The 18951-nt window shown below is 46.2% G+C and overlaps 1 pseudogene; it reads left to right on the top strand.

The window, feature by feature from the left end:
• LOC139274158 (zinc finger protein 850-like) overlaps nt 1-18606 on the top strand; it is a 79618-nt pseudogene extending 61012 nt beyond the window's left edge.
• Nucleotides 18607-18951: the final 345 nt, after the last annotated feature.

The raw sequence follows: 18951 nt of genomic DNA, 5'->3' as shown, positions 1-18951 counted from the left end.
GATTTGAAAATAGGATAAGAATTTTAAATTGGAGGCATCGCTGGTCTGGGAGCCAGTATAGTTTGGTGAGCACAGGTGTGAGGATGAACAGGATTTAGTGCGAGTTAAGATACAGGCAGAAGCATTTTAGATGAGTTGAAGTTTATGGAGGGTAGAAGTTAGGAGCCCGGCCAGGAGAGCATAGAAACATAGAACATGGTTGCAGTAGTAGGCCATTTGGCCTTTCGAGTCTGTACCACCATTCAATATGATCATGGCTGATCCTCTATCTCAACACCATATTCCCGCTTTTCCCCATACCCCTTGATGCCTTTTGTTTCTAGAAATCTATCTATCTCCCTCTTAAATATATGACTTGGCCTCCACAGTCTTCTATGGTAGAGAATTCCACAGATTCACCACCCTCTGAGTGGAAAAATGTCTCCGCATCTCGGTCCTAAATTTTCTACCCCATATCCTGAGACTGTGACCTCTTGTGCTAAACTTCACAGCCAGGGGAAACATCCTCCCCGCATCCAGTCTATCCAACCCAATCAGAATTTTATACGTTTCAATGTGATCCCCTCTTATTCTTCTAAACTCTAGTGAATACAGGCCTAGTCGACCCAATCTCTTTTCATACAACAGTCCTGCCATCCTAGGAATCAGTCTGGTGAACCTCCTCTGCACCCCCTCTATGGCAAGTATATCCTTCCTTCGGTAAGGAGAACAAAACTGCACACAATATTCCAGGTGCGGTCTCACCAAGGCCCTGTATAACTGTAGTAAGAGATCCTTGCTCCTGTACTCAAATCCTCTTGCAATGAAGGCCAACATACCATTTATCTTCCTAACTGCTTGTTACACCTGCATGTTTGCTTTCAATGACTGGTGTACAAGGACCACTGTAATAGTCGAGCCTGGAGACAACAAAGGCATGAATGAAGATTTTAGCAACAGATGAGCTGAGGCAGGGGCGAAACTGGGTGATATTACGGAGGTAAAAGGAGGAGGTCTTAGCTGCTCTACTGCTGAAACACACAACCATGCCTTTGTTGCCTCTAGACTTCAGTGTTCCACTGTTCTCCTGACACCTTCAAAGATTTATGTGCATACACACCAGGTTTCTCTGTTACTGTACCTCCTATAAAATTGTACCATTTCATTCATATTCCCTCCTCATTTTTCCTACCAAAATATATCACATCACACTTCTCTGCATTAAATTCCATCTGCCACGTGTCTGCCCATTCCACCAGCCTGTCTATTTCCACCTGAAGTCTGTTACTACCCTCCTCATTGTTTGCTACAGTTCTGAGTTTTGTGTAATCTGCAAACGATGAAATGATGCCCTGTATACCTAAGTCCAACCCATTAATATATATCAAAAAGAGCAGTGACCCCTGGGAAATACCATTGGATATTTGCCTCCAGTCTGAAAAATAGCCGTTCACCATTACTCCCTGCTTTCTGTCCTTTACCCAATTGTGTATACATGCTGCCACTGTCCCTTTAATCCCATAGGCTTCCATTTTGCTAACAATTCTATTATGTGGTGCTTTATCAAGCGCTTTTTGTCCATATACACAACATCAACCACACTACCCTCATCAACACTCTTTGTTATTTCATCAAAAACTGAATCAAGTTAGTCAAACATGAGTTGCCTTTAACAAATCCGTGCTGACTTTCAGTTATTAGCCCATACTTTTCCAAATACAAATGAATATTGTCCTGGATTATTGTATCTAACAGTTTCTCCACCATTGGTGTTAGTCTGACTGGCCTGTAGTTGTTGGGTTTATCCCTCTCCCCTATTTGAAACAGAGGTGTAACATTTGCAATCCTGCAGTCCTCTGGCACCACTCCCATATCCAAGGAGGATTGGAAGGTTGTGGCCAGAGCCTCCACAATTTCCATCCTTACTTCCCTCAGTAACCTCGGATGCAGCCTGTCTGGACCAGGTGACATTTCTATATTGAAGACTGCCAACCTTTTAAGTCCCACTTTATCTAATTTTATCCTATCCTATATTGTTACTGTCTCCTCCTTTAATTACTCCTTGACATTTGCCACCTTCCAATCCTCGGGGACCGTTCTAGAATCTAGGGAATTCTGGAAGATCAAACCAAGACTCGAGAAGTTATTGGTAAGCTCATTCAGTCTTTAATTTCGGATAAAGTTAATTACAAACTGGCAGAACAAGGAGAATCGCTGTCCCTTTAACTACTACAAGCCAATGTATGGAGGACAGGGGGAGATACAGTCGTCCCAGGAACTGTCGCAAAACAGAATTAGAGACCCTGTCCCTTTTATTGATGAATTTTAAATGTCTATATTAAAATCTGAGCCAGTGGGTTGAGACCAAGAGCTTTGTGCCCAATAAAGGGAATAAAGGCCCACAGCCTCCCCTGACCCCAAGGCCCAGGCCCTGAACAAGGGACTGCACAAAGTCACACCCTGCGGATAGCTAATCAGCTGGTACTGACTCTCACTGGGGTACAGTTTCCTCTGACACTAACTCTCACTGGGGTACAGTTTTCTCTGGCACTAACTCTCACTGGGGTACAGTTTCCTCTGACACTGACTCTCACTGGGGTACAGTTTCCTCTGGCATTGACTCTCACTGGAGTACAGTTTCCTCTGGCACTGACTCTAACTGGGGTACAGTTTCCTCTGGCACTGACTCTCACTGGGGTACAGTTTCCTCTGGCACTAACTCTCACTGGGGTACAGTTTCCTCTGGCACTGACTCTCACTGGGGTAGTTTCCTCTGGCACTGGCTCTCACTGGGGTACAGTTTCCTCTGGCACTAACTCTCACTGGGGTACAGTTTCCTCTGGCACTGGCTCTCACTGGGGTACAGTTTCCTCTGGCACTGACACTCACTGGGGTACAGCTTCCTCCAGCACTGACTCTCACTGGGGTACAGATTAGAGGGAGCTTTACTCTGTATCTAACCCGTGCTATACCTGCCCTAGGAGTGTTTGATAGGACAGTGTAGAGGGAGATTTAACTTGAAACTGGTCAGGAGCTGTGGGTGGAAAGTTTTCAGTGCAGTTACAGATCACACTGCTGCTGAATTTTAATTGATCATCATCATCAACATAAAATGAGTTCTTAGGTGGCTGAACAGTCCAATATGAGAACCACAGTCTCTGTCACAGGTGGGACAGATAGTCGTTGAGGGAAAGCATGGGTGGGACTGGTTTTCTGCACACCCCTTCCGCTGCCTGCGCTTGATTTCTGAATGCTCTCGGCGATGAGACTCGAGGTGCTCAGCATCCTCCCGGATGCACTTCCTCCACTTCGGGCGGTCTTTGGCCAGCGACTCCAGTGTCAGTGGAGATGTACCAGTTTATCTGAGAGGCTTTGAGGGTGTAACATTTCCTTGTAATATTTCCTCTGCCCACCTTTGGCTCATTTGCCTGAAGGAGTTCCGAGTAGAGTGCTTGCTTTGGGAGTTTCGTGTCTGGCAACGGAACAATGTGGCCTGCCCAGCGGAGCTGATCAAGTGTGGTCAGTGCTTCAATGCTCAGGATGTTGGCCTGGTCAAGGACGCTAATGTTAATGTGTCTGTCGTCGCAGCGGATTTGTAGGATCTTGCGGAGACATCGTTGGTGGTATTTCTCCAGCGCCTTGAGGTGTCTACTGTACATGGTCCATGTCTCTGAGCCATACAGGAGGGCGGATATTACTACAGCCCTGTAGACCATGAGCTTGGTGGCAGTGTTGAGGGCTTGGTCTTCGATCACTCTTTTCCTCAGGTGGTCGAAGGCTGCGCTGGCACACTGGAGGCGGTGTTGAATCTCATCATCAATGTCTGCTCTTGTTGATAAGAGGCTCCCGAGGTATGGGAAATGGTCTACGTTGTCCAGGGCCACGCCGTGGATTTTGTTGACTGGAGGGCAGTGCTGTGCGGCAAGGACAGGCTGGTGGAGGACCTTTGTCTTATGGATGTTTAGTGTAAGGCCCATGTTTTCGTATGACTCAGTACACCTTAATTGATAAGCTGCTAGCAGCAGGGTCGGAATGGTCACGGACCCTGGCCGAGCTTGTTGCAGAGCAAACAGCAAGTCTACATGTGAACTGTTGGTCTGCAGAGGAGAGGCTTTGCAGAAAACAGTAAGCGGCACTTCCTGTCAGAAGGTGGATCTCTATTATTATTTTTAGTCGTGTGTGTGTGTGTGTGTCTCGAGTTGCACAATGTCCTTTTTCATTGAACTGTCACAAGAGAGCGCTCTTGGAACTGTGTCTGTGTGCAGCACCCATCTATGAATGGAAATCCCCCGTGAGCTGTTTTCTATAACAACAGTTTTCAGATTTCAGCGGTCCAGACAGACAGAAGGAGCCCTGGGAGCGAATAGATCGGTGCGATAAGCTGAACTGGACTCGTAAAAGGCAGTCCGCAATCACTTCTGTTGCAGTAAAAGGCACAGTATAGGTGACAGTGTCAAAGGCCTTTGTAAGGTCGAAGAAGGCCATGTATAAGGGCTGGCGCTGTTCCCTGCATTTTTCCTGTAGCTGTCATGCTGGAAAAATCATGTCTGTTGTACCCGGTAGGGGTAGAAATCCACACTGCAACTTCGGGAGGAGCTCCTCGGCCACGGTAAAAAGACCCTACTGCTGGCAGCTTATCAATTAAGGTTGAGGAGGACTCGAGGGAAAACTTTTCCTGTGACTGATAGCAGGGAGATTCCTCTGTAGTTGCCGCAGTCAGACTTGTCCCCCTTTTTAAAGACGGTCACGATTACTGCAAACGAGCCAAAGGTGGGCAGCGGAAACATTACAAGGACACCCTCAAAACCTCCCTGATAAAGTGCGACATCCCCACTGACACCTGGGAGTCCCTGGCCCAAGACCACCCTCAGTGGAGGAAGTGCAATCGGGAGGGCGCTGAGCACCTCGAGTCTCATCTCCGAGAGCATGCAGAATCAAGCGCAGGCAGCGGAAAGAGCGTGCGGCAAACCAGTCCCACCCACACTTTCCCTCAACGACTGTCTATCCCACCTATGACAGAGTCTGTGGCTCTTGTATTGGACTTTTCAGCCACCAAAGAACTTACTTCAGGAGTGTAAGCAAGTCTTCGTGATTCCGAGGGACTGTCTATGATAATGATGATGATTATGAGTATAGGTGATAAAAGATTGAGTACATTGGTGGAAGAAGGGTATCTCAGCTTGCCTACAACTAGTTGACCTCCCGGGTCTGGCCAGCTACCTTTTAAGTGCCTTTTCAGCCCTTTATTACCCTTTGTCTATGACAAAAAACATTTAAAGAAAGCTTTGGAGAGTTAAAAGTTGAAGAGACCTATTTGTCAATGAGAGCTATACCTACCGAAGGAGAGAGAGGGAGGGAACTATACACTGAGGCGCCTTGTTCCAGTAAGCCTGTGAATCAGCAGACCAGGTTTCAGTGCCTATGCTCACTGATTCTGTGCAGAGACAATCACTTCAATAGAAGAACAGTTTTTGTTGGATTTATGGTCCTTGTTTTGAGGCGGTCAGCTTGTTCCATGTAAGTTTGCACCTGCGGGCAGACAGTTGGCGAATTATATATATTGTACGAATTTATTGTCGCATTCAGGTACCGAAAGTACTGGGTGTAGCAACTTTTTCGAAACTTGTGTCTTTTTTGGTTTTGTGCCTTTCCAAGCTGCAAGCGGGCGGGGATTGTGCAAGGTGTAAACAGGTCGATGTAACCTGAGCTTTTCCCCTGTCCATTTACATGTGCATTGTGGCTGCCGTTCCAGACCCGAGCCATTCAATACTTTATCCCCCTCTTTCCTTTTCTCTTTATCCCTCCCTGAACCTTCTCCCCTGTCATCATGCCTTCTTTCACCTCTCCTCTCTCGGATACTCTGCCCGCCTAAATCCCTACCCAGTCCTTCATTACTCTTCGACCTTCCTACTCTCCTGTCGCTGTCCTAGGCTTGACTCCCTCCTGGGCAAGCCTACAGCTTCCCTCGGTGCCTCTCTTGGCATCCTATGAAGGGCCCATCGAGGCACTCATCGCTGCCTCCTCACGAGCAGCAGCCCCGACTGTCCCATCCTACTCTCTCGCCGACCTTCCCACCCAACACGCCTGCCAACTGGCGGTGAGGGGGGGGTGGTAATCCTGCCATCTCCTCCCCGTCCAACACATCTCCCCCCGCCTCCCCCCAGCGCTGGCCCTGTGAACGCTGGCAGTGGTGCAGCCATCACCGACCCTCTCCGCCTCTCCCTCCAGAATGTACCTTCCACCACTTGCCCCACCCAGACCGCCATGGTGACGGTGTGGCTCTCATCACCAAATCCTCTGGCACATTCTCCTCCTTTGAACAACTCATCTTATTCCACCCCTCTCACCTCTGTTTTAAAATTCTCAATCACTACCACCTACAAACCATAAAAATTTTATTACCGATATTTCTTCACTACTTTCCTCCCTCTGCCTCTGCATTGAACGACTTTCATCCTCTGGGATTTCAACCTCCATCTAAATTCAACATGCTCTCTCTCATCTGAGTTCACTAGCCAAGGGACATAGACTTGAACGGATGTGGTGGTCAACTGGTTGAGCGATGCACCATCAGATCTGGCTGGACCACAATCACTCCCTCCATATAAACTCCCCAACTCATATTTACGGCCACCCTCCCCCCTCCCCCTGACCTTGCCATCTCTCTTGGCCTCACTATTCCCATTGAGTAAATCGCAGATAAGGCCATCTCTGACCACTTCCTTGTATAGCTCTCCCCCACATCCCCCTTCCACCCCTCTCTCCACCCCAACCCTACTTCCTTCTGTGCCGCTCCTGGAAAAAACTCTCTCCCTACTCTCTTCGAACTGCATTTATGGACTCCCAACTGTCCAGCCTTTGGCCCTCCATTCACCATTACATTTCTGCAGCTCGTCACACCCTCACCATCACCTCTGATGCCCTAGGCCCTGTTAAAACAATTCCTCTCTCGCAGCCTGGCTGTTCCCCAGTACAGCCCTGATCTTCACTCCCTCAAGTTCAAGGGACGCAGACTTGAACGGATGTAGTGGACAACTGGTTGAGTCATGCACCATCAGATCTGGCTGAACCACAAGCATTATCAGGTCCTGCTCTCGTCTGCCAAAATCGTTCACTATTCCAGAATCATTCTGGAATGTAAAGATAAACCCCGGTTTTGATTCTCCACTGCTACCGTCAACTCCCTCTTTCCTCGCCAAAGTCCATGAACATATTGTCCGCTCCCAAATCCATGCCCATCTTTTCTGCAATTACATGTTTGAATCCCTCCAATCCAATTTCCACGCCTGGTGCAGTACGGAAACGGCTTTCATCAAAGTCACAAATGACATCCTTTGCGACTGTGACAACGGTAAGCTATCCCTCCTTTTCCTTCTTAACTTATCTGCAGCCTTTGACACGGTTGACCACTCTATCCTTCTCCAACATCTCTCCACCGTCGTCCAGCTGGGTGGGACTGCACTTGCCTGCTTCCATTCTTATCCATCTTTTTTAAACCCCTCTCCCCAGACTTCACTCTCATCTCTGATATTAAGTGTCAGGAGATCATGGACTTCTTTGTCTCTAAGATTGAGACCATCCCTTCAGCTGTCTCTGCCTCATCCCTTCCTTCCCCTTGCCCATCAGGCTAAACTTACTCTAAGGATCCCCCCTGCCCTAGCCCTGACCTCACATCTTTCCCCAGTCTCTCTCCGATCTCCCCTCATGACCTTTTTGAGCACATCCTGTCCATGAGGCCTACTTACTGCTAACTTAACCCCATTCCCACCAAACTGCTGACCACCCAACTTCCTTTTCTGGCTCCCATGTTAGTTCACATTCTCTCCTCAGGTACTATCCTCCTCTCCCTCAAATCTGCTCTCATCACCACTCTCCTCAAAAAAACAACCGTCAACTCCCTCTTTCCTCGCCAAAGTCCATGAACATATTGTCCGCTCCCAAATCCATGCCCATCTTTTCTGCAATTACATGTTTGAATCCCTCCAATCCAATTTCCACGCCTGGTGCAGTACGGAAACGGCTTTCATCAAAGTCACAAATGACATCCTTTGCGACTGTGACAACGGTAAGCTATCCCTCCTTTTCCTTCTTAACTTATCTGCAGCCTTTGACACGGTTGACCACTCTATCCTTCTCCAACATCTCTCCACCGTCGTCCAGCTGGGTGGGACTGCACTTGCCTGCTTCCATTCTTATCCATCTAATCATAGCCATGGAATCACCTGCAATGGCTTCTCTTTCCACCCCGCATCGTTACTTCTAGTGCCCCCAAGCATCTATCCTTGGCCCTTCCTAGTTCTCATCTACATGTTGCCCCTTGGCAAAATGATCTGAAAACATAGTGTCAGTTTCCACATGTATGCTGATGACATCCGGTTCTACCTCACTACCACTTCTCTCGACCCTTCCATGGTCATTAAATTGTCTGACTGCTTGTCCAATATCCAGTTCTGGATGAACAGAAATGTTCTCCAATGAATATTGCGAAGATCGTTTTTGGTCATCACCATTGTTTTTGGTCTTCGCCACAAACTCTGCTCTCTAGCCACTGACTCCATCCCTGTCCTTAACTCATGTCTGAGGCTGAGCCAGACTGCTCGCTACCTTGGTGTCATATTTGACTCTGAAATTAGCTTTTGACCATATATCCACTGCTAACTAAGATTGCCTATTTCCACCTCTGTAACATCAACCATCTCCGCCCTTGCCTCAGCTTATCCGCTGTTGAAGCCCTCATCCATGCCTTTGTTACCTCTAGACGTGACATTTCCAATGCACTCCTGGCTGGCCTCCCACATTCTATCATACGTAATTTAGAGGTGATCCAAAACTCGGCTGCCCATGTCCTATCTCGCACCAAGTCCCGCTCACCCATCATTGACCAACATTGGCTTCCAGTTAAGCAATGCCTTTATTTCAATATTCTCATCTTTGTTTACAAATCTTTCCATGGCCTCCCCCCTCCCTATCGCTGTAATCTCCTCCAGCCCCACAACCCTCCGAGATATCTGTGCTCCTCTAATTCTGCCTTCTTGAGCATCCCTAATCATAATGGCTCAATCATTGGTGGCCGTGCCTTGAGCTGCCTAGGCCCCAAGCTCTGGAACTCGCGGCCTAAACCTCTCTACCTCTCTTTCCTCCTTCAAGATGTTTCTTAAAACATACTTCTTTGACCAAGCTTTTGGACACCTGCCCCCGATTTCTACTTATGTGGCTCAGTGTCAATGTTTTTATCTCAACACTCCTGTGAAGCGCCTTGAGATGTTTCACTATGTTAAAGGCGCTATATAAATACAAGTTGTTGTTGTTACAAACAAATTATAGCTAAACACTTGCAAAAGGTAGGCCAAAAAAGCTTCATAATCTCATCAATAAGGCACTAAATCGCCAGCAAAATATTTGCTTGCATATATTCCATTGTGATTTGCTTCATTGTTTTGAAAAATACTTGACAATGGGACAGATTTCTCAGTCAACACTTGCACTTGCCCACACACTTTCTGTGGGGATTTGCACTGGAACTTGCTGTGATTGGACAGCCATTTTGGTGCAGCGTCCTCTGCAGGGAATCTGGGACAAATGTGAACTGGGACAGCAACTATGTGTCTCCTTAACCAATCCGATTGAAGAATTGTTACAGAGCAGTGCAGGAAAAAAAACATTGACAGAAGGGTCGAGAACCAAAGGACACAGCATTTTTTTGTAGGGCTACAGGGAAAGGGTGGAGTAGTGAGACTAGCTGAGGTGCACTTGCAGAGAGCTAGCACTGGCTCGAAGGGCCAAATGGATTTCTGTGCTGTAACCATTCTATGATTGTATGATTCTAAGTGGAGTTGAGATCAAAGATCAGCCATGATCTTATTGAATGGCGGAGCAGATTCGAGGGATTGTATGACCTACTCCTGCTCCTAATTTTTACATTCTTATGATGTATTCAATATTTATACAGAATATTAATCTCCAGCCTAGGTATGCGGGTTATTCAGATCAGCAGAAACGAACCATAACTGCTAGAATGAACATGGTTCAGTCCTCAATCCGATTACAGAAAATCATGTTCTATTCACTAGAAAGGGTGAAGAGAAGATTTGTAAGAATGTTGCCAGGATTGAGAAACTTTAGCTATGAGGAAAGATTTAGATTCGGGTTATTTTCCTTCGAACAGAGGAGACTGTGGGGAGATTTAATTGAGGTGTATACAATTATGCGGATGACACTAAGTTGGGTGGCAGTGTGAGCTGCGAGGAGGATGCTATGAGGCTGCAGAGTGACTTGGATAGGTTAGGTGAGTGGGCAAATGCATGGAAGATGAAGTATAATGTGGATAAATGTGAGGTTATCCACTTTGGTGGTAAAAACAGAGAGACAGACTATTATCTGAATGGTGACAGATTAGGAAAAGGGGAGGTGCAATGAGACCTGGGTGTCATGGTATATCAGTCATTGAAAGTTGGCATGCAGGTACAGCAGGTGGTTAAGAAAGCAAATGGCATGTTGGCCTTCATAGAAAGGGGATTTGAATACAGGGGCAGGGAGGTGTTACTACAGTTGCACAGGGCCTTGGTGAGGCCACACCTGGAGTATTGTGTACAGTTTTGGTCTCCTAACTTAAGGAAGGACATTCTTGCTATTGAGGGAGTGCAGCGAAGGTTCACCAGACTGATTCCCGGGATGGCGGGACTGACATATCAAGAAAGACTGGATTAACTGGGCTTGTATTCACTGGAGTTCAGAAGAATGAGAGGGGATCTCATAGAAACGTTTAAAATTCTGATGGGTTTAGACAGGTTAGATTCAGGAAGAATGTTCCCAATGTTGGTGAAGTCCAGAACCAGGGGTCACAGTCTAAGGATAAGGGGTAAGCCATTTAGGACCGAGGTGAGGAGAAACTTCTTCACCCAGAGAGTGGTGAACCCGTGGGGAATTCTCTACCACAGAAAGTTGTTGAGGCCAATTCACTAAATATATTCAAAATGAGTTAGATTTAGTCCTTACTACTAGGGGGATCAAGGGGTATGGCGAGAAAGCAGGAATGGAGTACTGAAGTTGCATGTTTTGCCATGAACTCATTGAATGGCGGTGCAGGCTCGAAGGGCCGAATGGCCTACTCCTGCACCTATTTTCTATGTTTCTATGAGGGTCCTGGACAGAGTGGATAGGAAGGACTTATTTCCCTTAGCAGAGGGGTCAATAACCAGGGGGCATAGACATAAAGTAGTTGGTAGAAGGATTAGAGGGGAGATGAGGCAACATTTCTTCACCCAGAGGGTGGTGGGAGTCTGGAACTCACTGTCTGAAAAGGTGGTAGAGGCAGAAACCCTCATCACATTTAAAAGATACTTGGATGTGCACTTACAGGACTACGGACCTAGTGCTGGAAGGTGGGATTGGGCTAGGTAACTCTGTCGACCGATGCAGACACGATGCACCGAATGGCCTCCTGCTGTGTCCTAATTTTCTGTGATTCTGTGATAAGTTCTTACAATGGTGGGGCCTTTGCCCAGCATTCCCCGCGGGGCAGCATATGCCGCACCCAGACGACAGGAGCCAGCTGCGCAGGCGCAGTACCGGGCAATGTTTCGAGCATGCGCAGAGCGTGCACTGGAGACACACGGACGCTGAGAAGAGCTCAGGCTTGAGCTGGGCTCTGCACCGGGTGAGAATCAGGGGGCACAGGGGAGTCATCGATAGGCAAGTGGGCGTAGAGGCTTCATAAACAACTGGTGTCGGCCGCAAGCCCCGAGTAATAACCCGAAACTCCCGCGTTTGCAGCGACGGGTTTTTCTCCCGGTAACAGGCCCGGATTAACCGCCATCTTTGTACAGGAAGGCGGGGTGGTTCAGCGAGCGGCTCGCTCGCTTCATGGCGTAACACCGCATGCGCAGCCAGGTTGGGGCTTCAGCGTCTTCCCAACCGGGTCCCAGTGCTCGGGAGAGCTATCTCTGACTCATTTATTTTATTCTCACTCACCACACATCTGATTTCTCAACATCTTTCCTGAAGGCGTTGGTAAGTGCCACACAAGTATAAGAGAAGAGCCCCAGAGCTGGACCCCCTTCTGCAGTCCCAGGGTTAGAATCCCCATGCACAGTCCAGGGTTAAAATCATAGAATCATAGAAGTTTGCAGCATGGAAGGAGGCCATTTCGGCCCATCGTGTCTGGGCCAGCCAACAAGAGGCCTATTCCCACTTTCCAGCTCTAAGTCAGTAACCCTGCAGGTCATGGCACTTTAAGTGCAAATCCAATACTGTTTAAATGTGGTGAGGATTTCTGCCTCTACCACCCTTTCAGGCAATGAGTTCTGGACCCACAGAATCCTCTGCGTGAAGAACTTTCCTCTCTAAACCTTGTACCAATTACTTTAAGTTTATGCCCCTGGTTGTTGACCCCTCTGCGAAGGGAAATAGGTCCTTTTTGTCCACTATATCTAAGCCCCTCATAATTTTATACACTTCAATGAGGTCTCCCCTCAACCTCCTCTGTTGCTAGGAAAACAAACACAGCCTATCCAATCTGTTCTCGTAGCTAAGATTCTCCACTCCCGGCAACATCCTCGTAAATCTCCTTTATACCCTCTCCAGTGCAATCACGTCCTTCCTTTAATGTGGTGACCAGAACTGCACACAGTACTCCAGTTGTGACGTAACAAGTGTTTTACACAGTTGAAGCATAACCCACCCGCTCTTATATTCTATGCCTAGGCTAATAAAGGAAAGCATTCCGTGTGCCTTCTTAAACACCTTATCCACCTGGCCTGCTACCTTCAGGGATCTGTGGACATGCACTCCCAGGTCCCTTTGTTCTTCTACACTTCTCAATGTCCTACCATTTAATGTGTATTCCCTTTCCTTGTTAGCCCTCCCCAAATGCATTACTTCACACTTCTCTGGATTAGACAGTCCCAGGATTAGAATCCCCATGTACAGTCCGGGGTTAGAATCCCCATTTACAATCCTAGGGTTAGAATTCCCAGGTACAGTTCCAATGTTAGAATCCCCATGTACAGTCCCAGGGTTAGAATTCTCATGTACAGTCCCAGGATTACAATTCCCATGTACATTTCCAGGGCTAGAATCCCTATGTACATTCCCAATGTTTGAATCCCCATGTACAGTCCCAGGGTTAGAATCCCCATGTACAATTCTAATGTTAGAATTCCCATGTACAGTCCCAGGGTTAAAATTCCCATATACAGTCCCAGAGTTAGGTTCCCCATGTACAGTCCCAGGGTTAGAATCCCCATATACAGTTCCAGGGTTGGAATCCCCATGTACAGTCCCAGAGTTAGACACTCCATTTACATTCCCAGGGTTGTAATCCCCATGTACAGTCCCGGGGTTTAAATCCCCATGCACAGTCCCAGGGTTAGACTCCCCATGTACAGTCCCAGGGATAGAATCCCCAAGTACAGTCCTAATGTTAGAATTCCCATGTACAGTCCCAGAGATAGAATTCCCAAGTACAGTCCCACGTTTGGAACCCGGCGCATGGAAGTGGAATTTCAGCCTCGGTGTTACAAGTTTCATCGGTTACAGGCTGGAGAGAGGAATAATTCACTGCCAGGCCTTTTTAAATTTGTGTGGTGAGGTATTCCAGTTTCCGGTAACACTAATCCTGGATTTAAAGGAGGGGAGAGCTGTGTTTAAAGTGAAAAGACCAGCTAGAACATAAGAACAAGGAGCAGGAGTAGGCCATTTGGCCCCTTGAGCCTGCTCCGCCATTTATTAAGATCATCGCTGATCTGTTCATGGAATCAGCTCCATTTCCCTGCCCGTTCCCCATAACCTTTTATTCCCTTATCACTCAAAAATCTGTCTGTCTATCCGCCTTAAATATATTCAATGACCCAGCCTAAACAGCACTCTGGGGCAGAGAATTCCACGGATTTACAACCCTCTGATAGAAGAAATTTTTCCTCATCTCAGTTTTAAATGGGGCGGACCCTTATTCTGAGACTATGTCCCTTAGTTTTAGTTTTCCCTATGAGTTCTGCATCCACCTTGTCGAACCCCTTCATTATCTTAGTTTTGATAAGATCACCTCTCACTCTTCTGAACTCCAATGAGTATAGGCCCAATCTACTAAACCTATCTTCATAAGTCAACCCCCTCATCTCCGGAATCAAACTAGTGAACCTTCTCTGGACAGCCTCCAATGCAAGTATATCCTTCCTTAAATACCGAGACCAAAACTGTACACAGTACTCCAGGTGTGGCCTCACCAATACCCTGTACAGTTGTAGCAGGATGTTTATGCTTTTATACTCCATCCCCCTTGCAATAAAGGCCAACATTCAATTTGCCTTCCTGATTACTTGCTGTACCTGCATACTAACTTTTTGTGTTTCATGCACAAGGAGTCACAGGTCCCACTGGACTGCAGTACTTCACAATCTTTCTCCATTTAAATTATAATTTGCTTTGCTATTATTTCTGACGAAGTGGAAAACCTCAAATTTTCCCACATACTCCATCTGCCAAATGTTTGCCCACTCACTTAACCTGTCTATATCCCTTTTCAGATTTCTTGTGTCCTCCTCACAATTTGCTCATCCACCCATCTTTGTATCATCAGCAAACTTGGCTACATTACACTCAGTCCCTTCAAGTCATTAATATGGATTGTAAATAGTTGAGGCTTCAGCATCAATCCCTGCGGCACTGCACTAGTTACAGTTTGACAACTTGAAAATGATCCATTTATCACGACTCTCTGTTTTCTGTTAGTTAGCCAATCCTCTATCCATTCTACTACTATATTACTCCCAACACCTTGAACTTTTATCTTGTGCAGTAACCTTTTATGTGGCACCTTATCGAATGCCTTCTGGCAATCGAAATACACCACATCCACTGGTCCCCCCTTATCCACCCTGTCGTTACATCCTCAAAGAACTCCAGCAAATTTGTCAAACATGATTTCCCTTTCATAAAACCATGCTGGCTCTGCTTGATTGAATTATGCTTTTCCAAATGTCCCGTTATTGCTTCCTTAATGTTGGGATAAAAAGAACACTTCTCTTCCTCAAGGTGGACTCCCTGATATAAGGAATTAACACCCGCCCATCCGTATAGCGACCAAGGAATCACTCAAATGAAACCTTGGTTTAACCGGTTTTATTTGAGCATGCTAGGGAAGAATTCCGATGAACACTTCCCAATACAACAGTTTGTAATTAAAATTATACATTTTCTGAGGTGTGCGACCCTCCTACAAAACCATCGATTGGCTCACTGCTATGAGCGAAGTTACATTGATTTGTTGACCCTTATCAGACTGGCTCTGGGTGGTTCCCCCCACCTGTCCATCTCTCATCACACGTCACCCTCCCGGAATGTGTTATACAGTGGTGTCAACTTTGCCTCAGTTCCTCATGACATGTTGATGAACTTTGTTTTCCAGGGTGGTGCCTCCTTATCCCTTTCCCAAGAACTCTAGTCAGAACTACCAGTCAATACCATCCTGTGCCCATGTTGCTATAATCTATGTTCCCAAACATTTTACTGTCCTTGTTCTGTACTAAATACAGCTTCCATGAGTCTGTACTAAGGTTAATACAAGAGATGGTTCATTAACCATCAGGCTTTGCTGCTTCCCTAGTCTTAACCCAATGTAAGCGAGTGTACAAGCGTGCTTTACATACATAAGCAAGTTTTACATACAATCGGTCAATCACAATCCCTACCGTAAGACAGAGGAACTCCGGATTCCTCAGAACCTCCTAATACTGATAAGCCCTACAATCTCGACCATGTGTTAGATCAATTCACTACTTTCAGTATCCACTTTAGTGACCATCCATCTGTCCCCACTCTAGTGACCGTATTTTATCCCCTTACACTTAATAATGGACTCCAGCATTTTCCCAATGACCGATGTTAGGCTAATTGGTCTATAGCTTTCTGCTTTCTGTCTGCCTCCTTTTTTAAATAGGGACGTTACATTTGCAGTTTTCCAATCCGCTGGGACCTCCCCAGAATCCAGGGAATTTTGGTAGATTACAACCAATGCATCCACTATCTCTGCAGCCACTTCCTTTAAGACCCTAGGATGTACGCCATCAGGTGCAGGGGACTTGTTCGCCTTTAGTCCCATTATTTTACCAAGTACTACTTATTTAGTTATAATGATTGTATTAAGTTCCTCCCTATAGCCACGTGATTATCCACTATTGGGATGTTTTTAGTGTCTTCTGCCATGAAGGCCAATACAAAACATCTCTGCCCTTTCCCTGTTCCCCATTATTAATTCCCCTGTCTCATCTTCCAGGGAACCAACATTTACTTGAGCCACTCTTTTCCTTTTTATGTAACTGTAGGAACTCTTATTATTTGTTTTTATATTTTGTACTAGTTTACTTTCATAATCTATCTTCCCTCTCTTTATTATTTTTTTACTCATTCTTTGCTTAAAAGTTTCCTAATCCTCCGGCCTCCCACTAGTCTTGGCCACATTGTATGCCCTTGTTTTCAATTTGATACCCTCCCTTATTTTCTTAATTAGCTACGGATGGTTATCTCTTCTCTTAACATCGTTCCTTCTCACTGGAATATATTTTTGTTGCGAGTTACTAAATATTTCCTTAAATGTCTGCCACTGTTTATCAACCACCATTCACTTTAATCTATTTTCCCAGGCCACTTTAGCCAACTCTGCCTTCATACCTTAGTAGTCTCCTTTATTTAAGCTTAGGACACCGGTTTGAGCACTAACTTTTTCACCCTCCAACTGAATTTGAAATTCAACCAAGTTATAGTCACTCATTCCTAGAGGTTCCTTATCTAGGAGATTGTTTACTAATCCTGTCTCATTACACAGTACCAGATCTAAGAATTTTCCAATTAATAGTTTTTGATCAATATCGACTCCCACAGGGAGGGGAAATTCTGTAATAAGGAAGGAACCGGGCAAGATTTGAAAGGTTTTAACAAAGGATTCGAGGGACTCTTACATTTGAGATCTTTATTTTGTCCACTCGAGAATTTAGATAACTGACTTCCTCCTGTAAATATAGAGCTGTATTATTAGGCCGTGAAATAAATTTGCTGAGTGAATTTAAATTTAAAATCAGGGTTGCAGGTCTGATGCTCTATTCACACATCGACAGTGGGGAAGATGCTGTGGGGCACATGCTAAGTCCCTAACTGAAAGTTTAATTAACAGACTGGGTTTTGGATTAAATGATCCCAGGTGTGAGAGGGAACGTTGTCTGGAAACTTGAGTTGTCGGTTCTGAATTTCTATCCTGTACTTACAGAGATGACTTTTGTAAATTCCTTTTACAGCGTATTAGAACGGGAGGATTCACAGACGGGAAACTCGAACCAAACATCACATAAAGATCTGACAGAGTCACTCGATTCATCAAGACCTGAATACCACCGGCCTTTGACTGTGGAAGGAGAAATGTCTATCTGTTCTGTCTGTAAGAAAAGATTTCAAATATCAGTGTGACTGGAAAAGCACTGAGACACACACACCCGAGTGAGAGTGTTCCAGTGCACTGACTGGAAAGAGCTTTAACCAGTTACACAGCCTGAAAATACATCGCACCATTCACAGCGGGGAGAAACCATACACGTGTTCTGTGTGTGGACGAGGCTTCAACTGATCACCCAACCTGGAGAGACACAAGGACACCCGTACCATTGGGAAACCGTGGGAATGTGGGGACTGTGGGAAGGGATTCAGATCCCCATCCCGGTTAAAAATTCACCAGCAAGTTCACACTGGGGAGAGGCCGTTCACCTGCTCCTTGTGTGGGAAGGGTTTCACTGACTCATCCAGCCTGCTGACACACCAGCGAGTTCACACTGGGGAGAGGCCGTTCACCTGCTCTGTGTGTGGGAAGGGATTCGCTCTGTCATCTGGCCTGCTGGCACACCAGCGAGTTCACACTGGGGAGAGGCCGTTCACTTGCTCCAAATGTGGGAAGGGATTTACTCAGTCATCCGGCCTCCTCAAACACCAGCGAGTTCACACTGGGGAGAAGCTGTTCACCTGCTATGTCTGTGAGAAGAGATTCACTCAGTCATCCAACCTGCTGGCACACAAGCAGCAAGTTCACACCAGGGAGAGACCATTCATCTGCTCTATGTGTGGGAAGGGATTCACTCGGTCATCCAACCTGCTGACACACCAGCGAGTTCACACTGGGGAGAGGCCATTCACCTGCTCTGTGTGCGGAAAGGGATTCTCTCAGTCATCCCACCTGCTGGCACACAACAAGCAAGTTCACACCGAGGAGAGGTCATTCATTTGCTATGAATGTGGGAAGGGATTCGCTTTGTCATCTGGCCTTCAGAAACACCTGCAAATTCACACTGGAGAGAGGCCGTTTAGCTGCTCTGTCTGTGGGAAGAGATTCACTCGGTCATCCAGCCTGCTGGTACACAACAAACAAGTTCATACGAAGGAGAAGCCATTCCCTTGCACCATGTGTGGGAAGGGATTTGCTGTGTCATCCGACCTCCTGAAACACCAACTAGTTCACAACTGACTGCAGGGGTTGGATTCTGCTGTTAATCACACCCGGGACTGAACCATGTTCATTCTGGAAGTTGGGATTTGTTTCTGCCAATGTTAGTAATATAACCCTATAACTGGGCTATAGTTTGATAACCTGTATAAATGTCAAATAAATCAGCTTTCTTTTAAACACCGTGTGCCTAGTCCTGATATCACAATGATAATACAAGCTGATTGACGACTTGTTATGAACTGGGTGGAATCCATCTTAGAACGGAGTTCCCACAACTTTTAAAAAGATGGATCTACAAGATGTCCAAGTCTGACATTCAATTTCACCCGATGGGAAATATTTTGATAATCTGTTATTGTCACAGAGCAAAGCAGCATTGTTACTTTAACATCAGTTTAATCAAATTCAATGGGCAGTCCGATTTCCAAAGGGAAACACCTCCTTTGAGCTGACAGTGTTGACAGTTCTGCAGCTCATTTCTCACTGTGTTC

The sequence above is a fragment of the Pristiophorus japonicus genome, chromosome 9 (assembly GCF_044704955.1).
Source record: "Pristiophorus japonicus isolate sPriJap1 chromosome 9, sPriJap1.hap1, whole genome shotgun sequence".
Lineage (NCBI taxonomy): Eukaryota > Metazoa > Chordata > Chondrichthyes > Pristiophoridae > Pristiophorus > Pristiophorus japonicus.
This window is presented reverse-complemented; position numbering and strand designations above follow the sequence as displayed.